Consider the following 14,809-nt stretch of genomic DNA (forward strand, 5'->3'; position numbering starts at 1 on the left):
CGATAGAAATATATAACCGGCATGTTTTAAGCAAAAGAAATACGGAGTTGAGAGGATGTAGATTTCCTTCATGTTTGAAATGATATGGCTGTGGGCTAAGTTTTTTGATCAGATCTGAGCATGGTCTTTGAGCACTTTTTCCCAATCCGGTTTCATTGACATGCGCAATCATTTGCTGTATTAACTCCGCAGCCAATGATGACTGCCAAGTTTAAATGGACTGGACAGCAATAGCCACTGGTGCAAATTGATGACTTAAAGACAGTTATTGCTATTCTTTCTCACTCTGATTAAGCAGAGAGTTGATCAAGCTTCTCCATTTCATCATATCTAGAACGTTGGATCAGATTGGCAAAAGAATGGTACCATGCCAATGATCGGAATTAAATTTTATTGAGATTTTAGTTGATGGCTACAAAATGAGGGATTTATTGGCTTCATTTTCATTTGGCTAGGACAGTCCATTTCATTCCAATGGGAACTAAATGAGTGTAAGCGTCCGAGTTCTGGATTAATGATGTAAAGAAATAAGGGCCTCAAATCTTCTTGAAAGAAACTATAACGATACTAGCTATGGGCAAACTATGGCCCGCGGGCCACATCCAAGCCACTTGGCTTTTATTCCGGCCCGCCGACGTTGTCCAAATGTTTTTTTCCCCAAAATGGCGCCATCAAGCGGACGCAGTAGCTCTGTCCACTCTTATTTGTTTTTTAATATTTCTTAATACATTCCTTTTTACTTGACATTGTACTTTATACTTTTCACTTTAATGATGAGTGATGAGTATGTTCATACTTTAGTCCTTTTTTTCTCTTTATGTTTTATATGTACTGTTAATAGATGCACTTTTTTATATGTATCGTATCTTGTGCTGACTCGGCCCATCCAGCAAATTCTTAAAGTCAATGTGGCCCCCCTGGGCCTAAAAGTTTGCACACCTCTGAACTATACAATATGAAAACAAGTCCCCAGCTTGTCACAGTAATGAAAGTCCTATGAATCTCCTAATCTAAGTTACACTACTGATTCTGATAACCTTGGGCAGATTAGATTGAAATAACAAGACTCAATTGCTACAATCCAACATGAAATCTGACACCCATTTGGAATAAATTAGTTCAACATCAAGGCACAGATATTAGAATTGAGTTTATAAAATCTAGGTCAGCAAAAAAAGACCTTGCTGGCCATGACTATCACTTATCCTGTGCAGGTTTGCTGTAAACTCCTCGCTGACTTTGAGCAAAAGCCACACTATTTCCTTGACTCGACATCCAAAGATGACAAGATAAATGTAGGGACAGACACCCGTCTAGAATCACCCACGGCAAATTTCCGTCCGAGTATTTTATTCCGCCATCTTTCTACGGCCACCTTGATTGACTCGCCACAGGCTAGAATACGTAAAAAAAATACTTTTTCGTATTCATGCCAGCCCCAGCCGACCCTTCTAGTACTTCCCAATGACTGTCAGTTTAAGCTCTTGTTATTGGGCGGGAGAACCGGAGCCTCTGGGCCTTCGTCGTACACATGGAGACTTCCAAGCATTTGAGTGAACGCAAATATGCATTTGAATGAATATTCTACATAAAAAGATGGAGAGGAGAGTTGCAAAAGTTCACATACAAACACTATTCTATTTCTGAGATCATTCCTGGCTTCCCGCAGGGGGGAACGCTTCGGTCTCAGAGGTGAGCCGCTTTCCTCGTCGAATAAATCTCTCACATTCACGACGCATCCCTAGGTGAATGGGAGATGTTTCTATTAGCATATGAATAAGGAAAGCAGCCATACTTACATTTTTATCCCGACGAAAAAAACAAAAAAACAAATGTTTGTGTTTTCCTACTGTACAATTCTAACTCTAGGGATCAGGACAACATGATTACTGAAAAAAATAACTTGAATAAACAGACGAATAAGCTACATATCAAGAACTTTGACAGATTTTGCTTAAAGATCACAAGATGACAGGCTTATACATGATGAGCATACTTATGTAGAGCATGTTGACACTATTTCATAACATCGGCGAACATGACACGCGCCATCAACAGCATTCGAAGCGTGTCTAAACAGGACATCCTGGTCATTAGTCTAGATTTAAAACTTGACATCAAAAGTCATGTAGTGCAATATTTCTGTATTCATATTCAAGACAGTCTATTTGGAAGATATAGGTTCATAAGATTAGCCGGCAGTCAGTTAAACAATCTATACGGCTTCTCTTTATAAAAGGTCACTGGACTTGATATAATAGAACACTGTAATTCTTAGTTGCTTAAAGATTAAATATATCTCAACTAGAAAGGGTGTAATGGATCATATGCCAGATGGAACTAGCAGACACGGCCCTTGCCCTCGCAGGCCAGCCAACATATTAAAAAAATTCCCATTTCAGCTTCATCACTCGATGTGGCACGTAATTCACCTCCAAGACATTCCTAACTAACTCTTACTTTGAGATAAGCAAATCAATTTTTTTCGAGGGTGGTCCTCGCCCATCGCCCCACGACCCTTGTGAGGATAAGTTTAATTAAAATAGTAGATACATAACAGTTGGCAAACAAATAAACACAAGATGCACTTGAATCTCACTTTTGTGCGGGAGTACCTAATATTGTGTCCAGAGGACCCCCCCCCCCCTCCTCCATGAAATGATATTTAATTATAATGCGCTTTCTACAGGTTAAATCAAGTGTTAATTCAATAAAATCTGCCCTATTAGACTCTTGGGCCAGTTTTCAACCCGGCAAGAAGCCATTAATTTCGCAGCAATCCATCACTATTAATGGCCATGGAAAATTGGCTGTTAGAGGAAATACTAATTTGTCAAGATGTTTTAACGCACTGATAATTAAAAACAGAACAAATAATCAAGCATTGTTGCTAGTTACATAACACATTGTTTCCCTTTTGGCTGTGGATAATTCCATGTATAGGCATACTGGACCAGAGTACAGATAAAAAATACATACCGTATTTTCACGACTATAAGGTGCAATGCATGATAAGGCGCACTGTCACTCAATGACACATTTTAATTTTTTTTCCATATATAAAGCACACTGTCTATTTTGGAGAAAATTTAAGACTTTAGTGCACATTATAGTCGTGAAAATACATATATATATATATATATATATATATATATATATATATATATATATATATATATATATATATATATATATATATATATATATATATATATATATATATATATATATATATATATATATATATATATATATATATATATATATATATATATATATATATATATATATATATATATATATATATATATATATATATATAAATATATATATATATATCATTTGTCCGGCAATTTCGGCAAGTATTTTCTCCATCCTCCTGTGAAAAGTATCCTCTGAAGTATGAAGAGTTTCTTGTGTCAACTGCCGTCTGATAATCATGTTTACTTATGCGCCGTGTAGCCAGTCCTCACGAGGCCGCGCTCAAGCCCGGCTAATCTGACACTGTGCGGATTGTCTTTGGATCAACAGAAATGAATGACAGGAAATGGACAAGCACACTCTTTCATGTGTAATACAGTGTGGATTCAATTTGGGAAAAGAGCTCGCACTTACTGCAGCCTCAGAGAGTGCTCGCACGCAATAGAGCGATGGAACTATTAGTGTACAAGCTGTCAAACAGTAGCCATGGCGCTCGTATTTTTTTAATCATTAAACATTGCACAGTCCGTTTGTCTTAGTACTGCCGAGGTGAGAGGATGAGGCAGACACATTTTGGCGGTTTGAATATAAGGTTAATAGGCTATAATTGTTTGATATTTTTAAGTTTGTTCCCCTTGGGAGAAGAACTCAAAATGTATTAGAGTATTTTTAGAATTAATGTGAAGCGCATTTGTTTGCAACTTGTTCCATTGATGAAAATAAACGAGTTGTATGATAAATATTGTGTTATGGTTCGAAATAATTCAACTAATGCTCACTTAATGCAAAATGTTTGACTTTAAATTAGAATATTTCATTTTTCAAACATGGAATAACTCAAAAAATTCCATACAAATTCAACATCAGGCAAAATTGATTCTAACATAACATTTTCTCAGAAAATGAAAAGTATCTGAAAATAAAGTAAACTCAATTCAGAATTGATTGTGCAGTAAGTATACCGGACTAAAGTTTGGGATATTTGACTTTCAGATGAGAATTCCGGATAAGCCCCAATAATAATCATCTCTGTAATCTTCACCGGTGAACACAATTTGATTTTCCCAAAACGTGTTCAATCTTCCAGTATTTTTTTTTCCCCACCACATTTTTCCGCTCGCTTAACATGAAGCTGAATTGCAAAGTAGAAAACATGTTTGGTCTACCAGTAACTGGGAGGCTTCAAAGAGGTTGTTATCCATAGGAAATGCTTGCGGATCTCAGCATGTCACAGAATGTCATCAGCACATAGCCTTGAATAGAAAATCATACAACTGGACTTGGATCAAACGCGTATTGGGAATTCTTCACTTCTTTATACAGTTAGACCTTTATATTAAAAAAAAATAGGAGAAGGTCAAAGCAAGTTTACCTTGTGGACAGATTTTTCACAACAATTCATTCACGGTTCTACGATAGTGTACTATACCATTCAGATAGTAGTGTTCTTTCAATATTTCTTTAAATTTAGATTATGTAGCAAAAACAACAAAGAAATTGAGGGTTATTCATGAAAAGAATCTTTACAGAAAGATATTCCAATTGTGGAATGACCCAATTCCACTTTGCAATGACCTTAGCATTTGCAACTCCATTTTCTGTACTTTGTCACATCGCATTTGTAACTCATTTTTCCGTAATTTTTTTTCTAACCTTGCATTTGCATTCCACGCAATTCCAAGTATGCCCCGACAGTTGAGAACAACAAGTACACATTTTAATAAAAGAATGTTGGGCCTTCTGTTGTTCTGAATTACAATGAGTCACAAACTGAAGATCCTTGGTACGGATACAACTGTCCTTAGACTACAAATTACAGTCGACTCAATGCCGCACAATTATGTAATCAGCTGCAAAATTGTAATTACTGCAGATGAGATCAAACACAAATGTTATTAATTAGAACTACAGATTACACTAGGTTACATTAACTGACAAAAGTGGACTGATGACATGATTCACAGATGTTTCATTGACACGTTTACTCCTACTAAGATTGCCTCTAAAGATTGCAATTATTGCAATAATTACTGTGAATAAACACAATCTGGGAGCGCGGCCTATACTTGTTCAAACTTTTTATCTCGAGAGGATCATCGTTGAGCCCAGTTAAGCCTTGCGATCTTGTTTCCTTTCAAAACAACATTGAACTGGCAGTTTTGTTAGAATTGCAGTATCTATGATGACTAAAACCAGGCTTGCATTTATTTATCTCCTCAAAAATTAACATGCTCAACATTATAGTTATGTAGGCTATATTTATATTCACATCACACACTCTTTTTATTACATTATTTACAGTCAGTCATTCACAGACATGGCAATATACAGAAGTGTGCTATACGTGATTTTATGAGTTTACTCCTGGCCTGGAAGCACTTCCATTAGCGCCTATATGACTGACTTTAGCATTTCTGTGTCATTTTCACTCCCCTCATCTCAGTGGCTTTCTTTATCTCATTGTAAAGGCCCTAAAAAAGCAAAAAAAATGCAGAAAACCATTGAACAAACCAACTTGAGCGGTGGTAGGTAATGCGTTGCCATCTCACAACAGATTGCCTTGACGAGTCTGAATCAAGTCGGCAAAATTGCGTGTCCGAATTCATGCGCGACTCAAGATGAAGATGCCGCTTGGCATCACTGAGGGAAGCTGCCAAATCTGTCTGCAGCCATCGAGGAAATGCTTACTCATGTACGGGCCTTATGCGCACGCTGAAAATGTGCACTTGAAACACCCACCAATGCTTTCTGCACAGAATTGGAAACAGTTTTTTTTTTTTTTTGGAGCGGAATTCCCATTGACTGCTTGATAGGATCTTTCACTTTGTGGTATGTTGTCACAGGGGAGGCTCTAGCTATTAGTTTGCTTGATAAACAAACATAAATGCACACAAGTTTGTCTTCCAGTTCTGGCGATTCAGCAGAATGCACACATCTCGATCTATATCTCAACAATGAAGACTTTGATGAAGAGTTCCATTCTGGTTAAAGGAAGCAAAAAGAAATGTATACATAGAGGAAGCCCCACACTCAATCTTTATACCTTGAGGACACACTTGTTCAATAAATGATCAGTTCCAACTCATAACCAGCTTTCAAGTATTAAAAAACAAGTTTGTATGAGTTATTTACATTAGTTTCATCAGTTTAAAGTAGTGGTGGAGTGGTTTGTGTGTCCAGGGCCGGATTTATGGGTGGGCATTTGGGGCTCATGCCCACCCATTGAACAGTTGCATGTTTTTTTTAAATAAATATAATATATATTATAAAAATAAACCGCAAATGAGATAGTAGCATCATAATTGTAAGGTGATAGAGGTGTTTTATTGTTCAGTAGGACTAAAAACCTGCACCCATTGTATTATATGTGCCCAACATTGTTGCCCATTTGCTATGGCTGTTTTGTTTTTAAGTTTGAATAAGAACAATTTGGAAATGAACCAATCTTGTCAGTTCCACTATACTGCATCCCATTTAAGATAGACGCCGTAGGTCAAGTTTAAGATCTATCGCTAATTAGAAGGAGGTAATTACAGCTCTAAGTCATAAGTCCCAGGCAAATTGGTTATTCAACTGTACAAGACAATTATGTATTGTTGGCTGTCTTTTTTGTCATAAAAAACATCTGAATATCGTACAATATGTTTGTAAACTTGATCAACAGAGAGAGGGGAGGGAAATCTATTTGGACACACTAAACTCATCGGAAATCTTGCTTATGTGCGACACTATCACATATGGAGTGTGTATGTGTATGTGTGTATTTTTTTTTTTGCACACGTACTGAGCCATGAGACAAATTGAACACGGCCGGAATAATTTACTTTGTATGCAGCAATTAACAAAGCATGCTTGAGGAAGCTTTGTGTACGCATCATTCTGGCACTCTGACGATGTGTAATTTAAGACTTTAGACATCAGTGATTTCACAAGCTAAGGTTTTTTTTTCCAAGCACTGTACGCGGCACACCCCAAGGCAATTCTTTAAAAAGAAATCACAACTGTTGACAGTTAAATACGTTTCCCGCGACGAGGTGCTGGTGATCATTGTGCATGCAGATGAAGATAGATTGCTGTTGACCAGAAATTCTCTTACTTGGGAAATGAGAGGAGAGAGAAGAACGTGGTTGCTAAGGAACAATGACAAGATTGTGAATAGTACCAGGTATATCTCACATTGGTAACGCTATTAAAACAGGTTTTAGTCAAAAGGAAAGAAGGATGTGTCTAAGGTACATTATCCTTGTGCATATTATGTACCATAAATGGTGAATACATACAATAAGAGAACTAAGAAGGGACATTGAACATCATACATGCACTATGTTGGAGTTTTGTGTTATATTAATTAAGAAAACTTAGAGATAAGTTAGTTAGTAAGTTGCCTAATGCAGAAAATGGTCTCCAAGTTGGGTGAAAATGCTTAAAAATGGGTTGCACTTGAACGTAAAAAGTAATAAATCGTAAAAGCAATTGCAAACAGGACCGCATTCATTTTAATAGAATTTTGAGATTGTGTTTTCTCTCCATTTTGGGAAATGAACGTCACCCGGTCGTAGCTTACCCGAAATGTCAAAGTATAATGCTTGATATGCTTTGATAAAGCTGTGGCTGGAACTTTTGCCAACATACCAGAATCTCATTTTTGAAACATGGGTCACTTTGACCCATTTGGTTGGCTGGAGCAGTTCAAAATATAAGCTTTTTCCATTTTTGTATTATCATTTTTAAAAGGGTGTGTACCTCTATCTTTGTCAAGCATTTTTCAATCTAAAAAGCCTGTCACCTTTGTCATAGCTTTAATTGCATCCCGACCCAGCTTTGGCTCCAGATGTTTGCTCATTTTCTCCAAATGAGCCCCTTCCTATGGTGATCAGTAAGCAGGAAATTACATTAGACTGTAGACTGGCCCCTGACACTCGGTGGCAGGTCACTTTTTTTCCTCTGCCTCAACTCCCGGCTCTCCAAACACTTAAGCTATTAACCTCATTTTAGTTTGGACAACTTGGATGGATTACCCTCTTTCTGATAATGGCTTCCCTTTTCTTCATTGTATTTTTTAAAGTTATGGCAGTTTAGCCCTTTCTTTAATGGTCAACATAGAACTGTAGACTAATATAAAAATCTTTCTTGGAGACGGGTAAAGTACTGAAAATGGCCAAATATAACCAAATGGTTTTAATAGAGTAATTCAGTTAAATCAGGCATATGAGTAGAATTTTAAGTTCTGGATGGGTGATATAAACAAACAAACTTTTGCTTACCTTTTCCCTATTGGAACAGGTTATTTTCCTATTGGCTAAGGAAAGGAAAGTCTGGGTTTCCCTACCAATCTCACATTAGCAAGAGAAGATGCATATATGAATAGAGTATTTATTCATCATGGAACAGAATTCTCTCCATTGCAACCAGGAAAGTATTTCATATATACTAAAGCATTCAATTTGATTCTTTTTTTAATAGGAAGTACCTGACAAATGAATCAATAGGCCCCTTTAAGAAAATGACCCCAGCTTGCAAGACATTGATGGATGCACATGCCAAATTTCTTGCCTTTTAATTGATATCAAGGGCTAAGAATTCTGGCTGTAAATCACTCTTTGAGGATTGTTGTGTCTCTGCCGTCAGCATTAATAACGGAATCTATTTATACGTGTGTTTGATTTAAATGTTGATAAAGCGGCAAGAGAAATTACACTTTTTTTTTACAATAAGGCTACGGGCAAAAAAGTGCATTAACCTAGAAATGGGACAATATTGATGTGGTTTTATCATCTGGCATGGCTATTTTTTCAAAAACATTTAGCATAAATGAAAACGAAATTTGTTTGAAGGTGTGTGATTGTTTTTTTTGGATGACTTTGAAAGCCCATGTGCCTTTGGACATCCAAAATGTTATTATCAATACAAAAATAATTACCTGCCAAGCACATCTGTTTCTATTCCAAGTATAGAAAAATGACCCTATGCTCAGTTCAATTACAAAAGACATTTTTCACTACAACTTTCCAATCTAAACATGCCCTACCAGACTTAATATTTTTTAGTATTCAACAATGTTAGCGTGACCTACTACTTTAAGCAAAAAACGTATACAACGCTCATGTTGCAAAAATATTCTCCTCCTCCAACCATGACAAATTACTACTTTCCCATTCTACCTTCGGGCGTTTGTACGAGTGTCATGTGCAAATAAAAAAAGAAAAAATGCGGTAAAATATCCATCATTACAGACACTTTGATGTGAGACTGCTGAGTAAAAAAAAGGGAAAAAAAGTAATTAAATGGGATGTACGAACTGAAAACTTCCAGAATTGTGCCTTTACTATAGTCAGAATAATATTTATATGTATGGACCTTAAATCTATAGATGTAAAAATAAGAGACATCTAATAAAATAACTGTCATAAATATTAAAGTATAATAAAAAATGTGGGAGCGGCAGGTGAGATGTACATAGGTTCAAATGATAAAAGACTTACCTGAAAGCTGGAAAAAAAGAGAATAGTATTGCTTTGAAATACCTGATAAATAAAATATTGCTTCGACCGGCGTGCTACTTTTTTATATTTTTTATTGTAGATGGCAGTAAACTGGGAGATCAGAAATACACGAGTAAAAGTGAAAAAAAACATGCTCTACTTTTAAGATCGATTTTAAGGGCAATTACAGTAACAAATTGTTAATTTTTTGTATTACTTTCAGTTATTTTAGCTCAAATCAAGTCATTTTTGACACCATATCATAACATAAATTATCTCAATACACCTCACATGAGCAGGTATAAAAATAGAATGGATAAAAATAAAAACATGATACATCCAGTATTTAAAAAGCACTTAAGCTTTAGCTTGTTTATAGAAGCAAGTTAAAAAAACTCCCTAAAAAGTCCCCATATGCTCAAAGACAACCAAACTCCTATAAAATGGCACTTAGATAGTGAAATGAAGGGTGTTGTTTATTTGTCCGTGCATCACGTTAACAGGATAAACGGTTGTAGCGTTAATCAGTGAAACAAATTGTTATAAATGATGAGCCTTTGAGTCAAATTGCTTCTATTCTTACACTTCTCTTATCATATCCCGAATAGAGTGAGAAAAGTAAACTCTCCAAAGTCCATTTGAATTCACAAGTGGGGGCCAAATTGACCTCTTACAGCAAATCTAACAAAAGAAATCTCAACATAGAATTCATAATAACCCACTCTACTAAGATTGAGAGTGCATATAAATTGAAAGCTTCCGTGACTCCACATGATCACTTAAATTACCTATGAAACCTCTTAAAAAATATATATTTGTAAGGTAAAACATTAAGAAAATTCCTAGTAGTGTATCAGTGTCTTATATGCACCATTTTAAAATCATTATTCAAGTACTGCAAAGCAATAATTAACACTAAACCATTTGTTTCTACTTGTCAGATCAATAAATGAATGCAATCATAAAAAGGGACATAGAAGTAAGCAAAACGCATTGAAATGCTAGAATAGGTTGGCTTTTGAGGGTCGATACGCAAAGCAGTCTCGTGGGAAATGTAAGGCACTACAGCACTCGACTATTGAGCTAATACTCGGCCATTATTAAACTCCTGGGTTAGTGAGTTTCTGCTGAAATATGTTAAAAAAACCACCCGTACTTGATCACACATGCGATGGCTGCTCACATATAGCCAGGTCAGCCCAAAATGCACACTCTTAGCAGCCAATTTTGCTTCTATTTGCATCATTTATGCCCATTATTTTCTTCTGCCGGTGGTCATGGGAATTGCTGAGGCTGGGCTAGTTGATAATTACCGATACTTTCAGCAACCAGCCGTGCATTCAAATGATGTTGGCGTAGATTCGGTTTTGATGATAAATATACACAATCCAGCTGGTGGCCATTAAGGCCACTTTGTTTTTTGTTTTTTTTTAAACTGTATGTCCAGAACTTGAATCCATTTTCATATATTGCTCACAAATCTTATCGAGGTGAATCATTATAGGGAGAATATGGCCTTGCTGGATGAGCTGATACAAATATATTAGAGGAAGGAAATGTACTGAAGCATCTTAACATAGACTTGCAATGGAATGAAGGTCTTAGACATTCATTTTGTCAACATATTGAAAATATTGATTGTAAAATAAACATGCCCAACCATGGTCTGGTAACCATTTGAGTGAGTTTCCCTCAGCCAGGTTAAAATACCCCTGCGACTTGTGATGATAAGCGGTAAGGAAAATGAATGAAATTTAATGAACCATAGTGTAATTCAATATTTAGTTAAATTTGTTTGAGGTCAGCCCTGAGAATATAGCTTATTCTGTAATAACAGCACTACCTTTTTTACATATTTGCACATAGACTCATATTTCTACTCAAAAAAGGCTTGGACCAGATGTACGCAAAATATGCAACATATCAATTCCATGCAAACTTCCAATTTGACTGATTTTGAAGTATGAAATCAAATAGAAGACGTTTCTATCAATGTGTAGAACTCCTGCAAGTAATTCCCAGCTTCCTGTGAGTTTCCACTTGCCCTCTAATTTACCACAAATTCCCCAGTTTCATCTACGATCATACTACAACAGTTATATCAACCCTTTTGACAATGATGTATAGCTTCAATAAAAAAAGTCCAAGGATAATCATTCATAATTAGCATCTTTCACTTTAAGCTTCTGATACTCCAAACTTGTTTACACAGCAGCTGTGTGTGTGTGTGTTTTTTGCACGATACTAATTCTCCTCAGCTACAACAATCATGTATCCTGATTACACATGCCGACAGCGACTGAAACCGTGTTTACCTCACCTAGAAATTGCAGTGGCGAGCCTTCTTCCCTCCGACATCTGATTCCTTTAAGGGGAGGAGGTGTGTCTGTACATTTTGGTGCATTACTGTCCACTGATTCAAAATGATCCTTGCAGCTTGTGAACGGCTGGGTGTGAATACTGATTGGAGGGACTGATTCTATATGGACCTGGATGCGGATTCCTTATTACTAATGTAAACATGCCTATATTGCCTACCTTCTGTCCCTTTTCTGAACCCAGCAACTTGAAGGGAGTAGTACATTGTACAAAATACATTGCACAGCCTGCACTCTAGACATTAAAGTGCATTTAGTTTTGCCTTGGGCTCCGTTAACAATGCGGATGTAAGTAACTAATTGGACTTCTGGGTTCAGGGATTTTACTGTATTTACTGTACTGTAAAAGATCTGGTCATAAATGGTCAAAGTGTGTGCAAATATAAATTCCTTATAGGTGTTCTTGAGTGACAAGACTAAACAAATAAGAGTATCTTTGGAGTAAGCATTTTTGAGATAAAAAAGCTGCATAAATATTTAAACAAAAATTGTAGTGCTCTAAAATAAGAAACTGCAAAAAAGGCCAGGTTGAAGATGCTAATAGTAGTTCAATGGAAAAATGGAGGATTGCAATATACACACAAAAGGGTTGAACCTGGATTTATAACTCTGAATTAGACATTACAACCAGTCATTAAACCTTATTTACAAATAACTCCCATTTTTTTCCTGGCTCTGCATGTGTTTGTGTTCTATGTAGTAGTTGTGTTCTCTATATTTTTTTCTCATGGGATTTTCTACCCACTCCAAACACTTCTTAGGTTAATGCAATGTATTGTGAATCACTCTCAATCAATACTTGACTGTCTCTATGTACCCTGTAATTGATGGCTGTAGAAAACAGATGGCTTTCTGATCCCTAATATTTTGAATTGAGGACTCCTGCTCTATAATAAAGACACTGCTGAGTACGGCTGAATTTTTCAATTAGAGAGTCATTGAGGTCTTGCATCCTTAATTTCATCCAAACTAATTTTTCAGATCACTAAGAAATTTTAGATATCCTTCCGTCAATGAATGAAACTTTAAGTTTTATGTTGTGGTTTTATTAAGATAAAAAAAACTGCTATTTTGATTGATAGCAAGGATTGATGCAGTGAGTGAACAAATGGATTTGTTTGGATGGGAGCTCCCTTGAAACTTAAAAATAAATAAGTCGAATTTGTATTCCAAGAGGAAATGTAATACATTCATTAGATTGTGATGCAGAAAAGCTGGCAGCTGACTCATTTGCACATTTATAATTGAACCCTTGTGAGTGATAATATGCATTTTAACTGTCATTTCTTGTTTAGTAAATAATTCATTCAAAATCCATCCAGTCAGTTTCTCAGAAACAAATATAATAACTCACATAAAACAGCATTTTTGGGTATGAGAATCCCCATTAATTCCTCAGATATGGGCGGATGGATCATTTTGGAATAAATTTACTCAGGGCGGATGAATAAAATGACACATTATATCCTACTAAAAGTGCAAAATAATGAACAAAAGGCATAAATATGTTTTGCGTCATGTGATTACACCCTCGGCAAACATTCTGCTGGGTGCACGAGGCGGTAACTGTTTGTTAAACCCCCCCAGAAAAAGCCAAATGCTCTTTGTTTTCTCCCTGTTCAACACGAGTGAGCTGAAAAGCTCACAATGAAAGCGATGAGTGCTTTTTCCATCTCAAGATGTGCTACTCCTATTCCACTCTCAGTGGAGCCTGTTAGAATGCTATCTAGCTTTGCACTTTCACTCAGCTGTGATCTCTTTACCTGTCAGTGGCTCAATAAAGGCCCTTTGCTGTAGTATCTCCTTGTTGCATGCGAGTGGCTGTGGTTGGTCTTGTCGAGCGTCGATTAGTTCTTATGCTTCTCTTATCCGCACTGGTGGCGCTTAGAGGAACGGAATTTCAATCTATTGCCAGGAATTGGTTTTAAGTCACGTTTCAATGAGTCTATGAGGAAGTCATATTGGAGATTAGGGTTTCTCTTTGTGTGTCATTGGAATGTGATTATGCCACAACCTAAGCACTTTAATTTCAAAGTGGGTGAATGCTTACCTTTGAGGCACTACCAGTGCATTGATTATTGTATGGATTTATGGTGTATTTGGGTCCATTTTGAGGATTTTTGCAGATTACTGGGGATTGACAGATATATGATAGATCATAGGTTTTCTTTATTCAAAGTTTGATGACAGTGCTTTACAGAAAATACAAGATTTAGTATAAATCATCACGTAAAGAGATCAATATAAGAAACTAAACATGAAAATCTTTAGTTTCTTAGAACTATGGTAAAAGATCTTAAGGGCTCATAAAATAGAGTAACCAATAATGGCATTTGATGGGTTAAAATGGTAATGCATTGACAGAAAACACCTTTGTTTTGCCTATCGGATAGAAATATTTGCTTTTTCCAATGTCACACATGGGAAAATGTAATCAGGTATTTTTGGGGGGGAATTTAATCAAGCAAGATTCTTTCCACTGGGTGGTATTTGATCAAAATCTTGTCATGTGCTTAAAGTGTGAAATAAAATCTTCTCACTCAATTTATTTAAAATATTCAGATGCACTAAAACTCCACAAGCACAATTTGCAAACAAGTGGCATTTCTGGAGGCCAAGACACAAAGAAGAAAAAATGTGGTGATGAACAAAGTGATTTTTTTTATTTAGCAATAGAAAAGAAGTCTGAGAAAAGTGGGGTAATTTTCCAAATATTTTATTATACATTGTGGTGCTTACCAGCTGCCT

The sequence above is a fragment of the Stigmatopora nigra genome, chromosome 12 (assembly GCF_051989575.1).
Source record: "Stigmatopora nigra isolate UIUO_SnigA chromosome 12, RoL_Snig_1.1, whole genome shotgun sequence".
Classification (NCBI taxonomy): Eukaryota; Metazoa; Chordata; class Actinopteri; order Syngnathiformes; family Syngnathidae; genus Stigmatopora; species Stigmatopora nigra.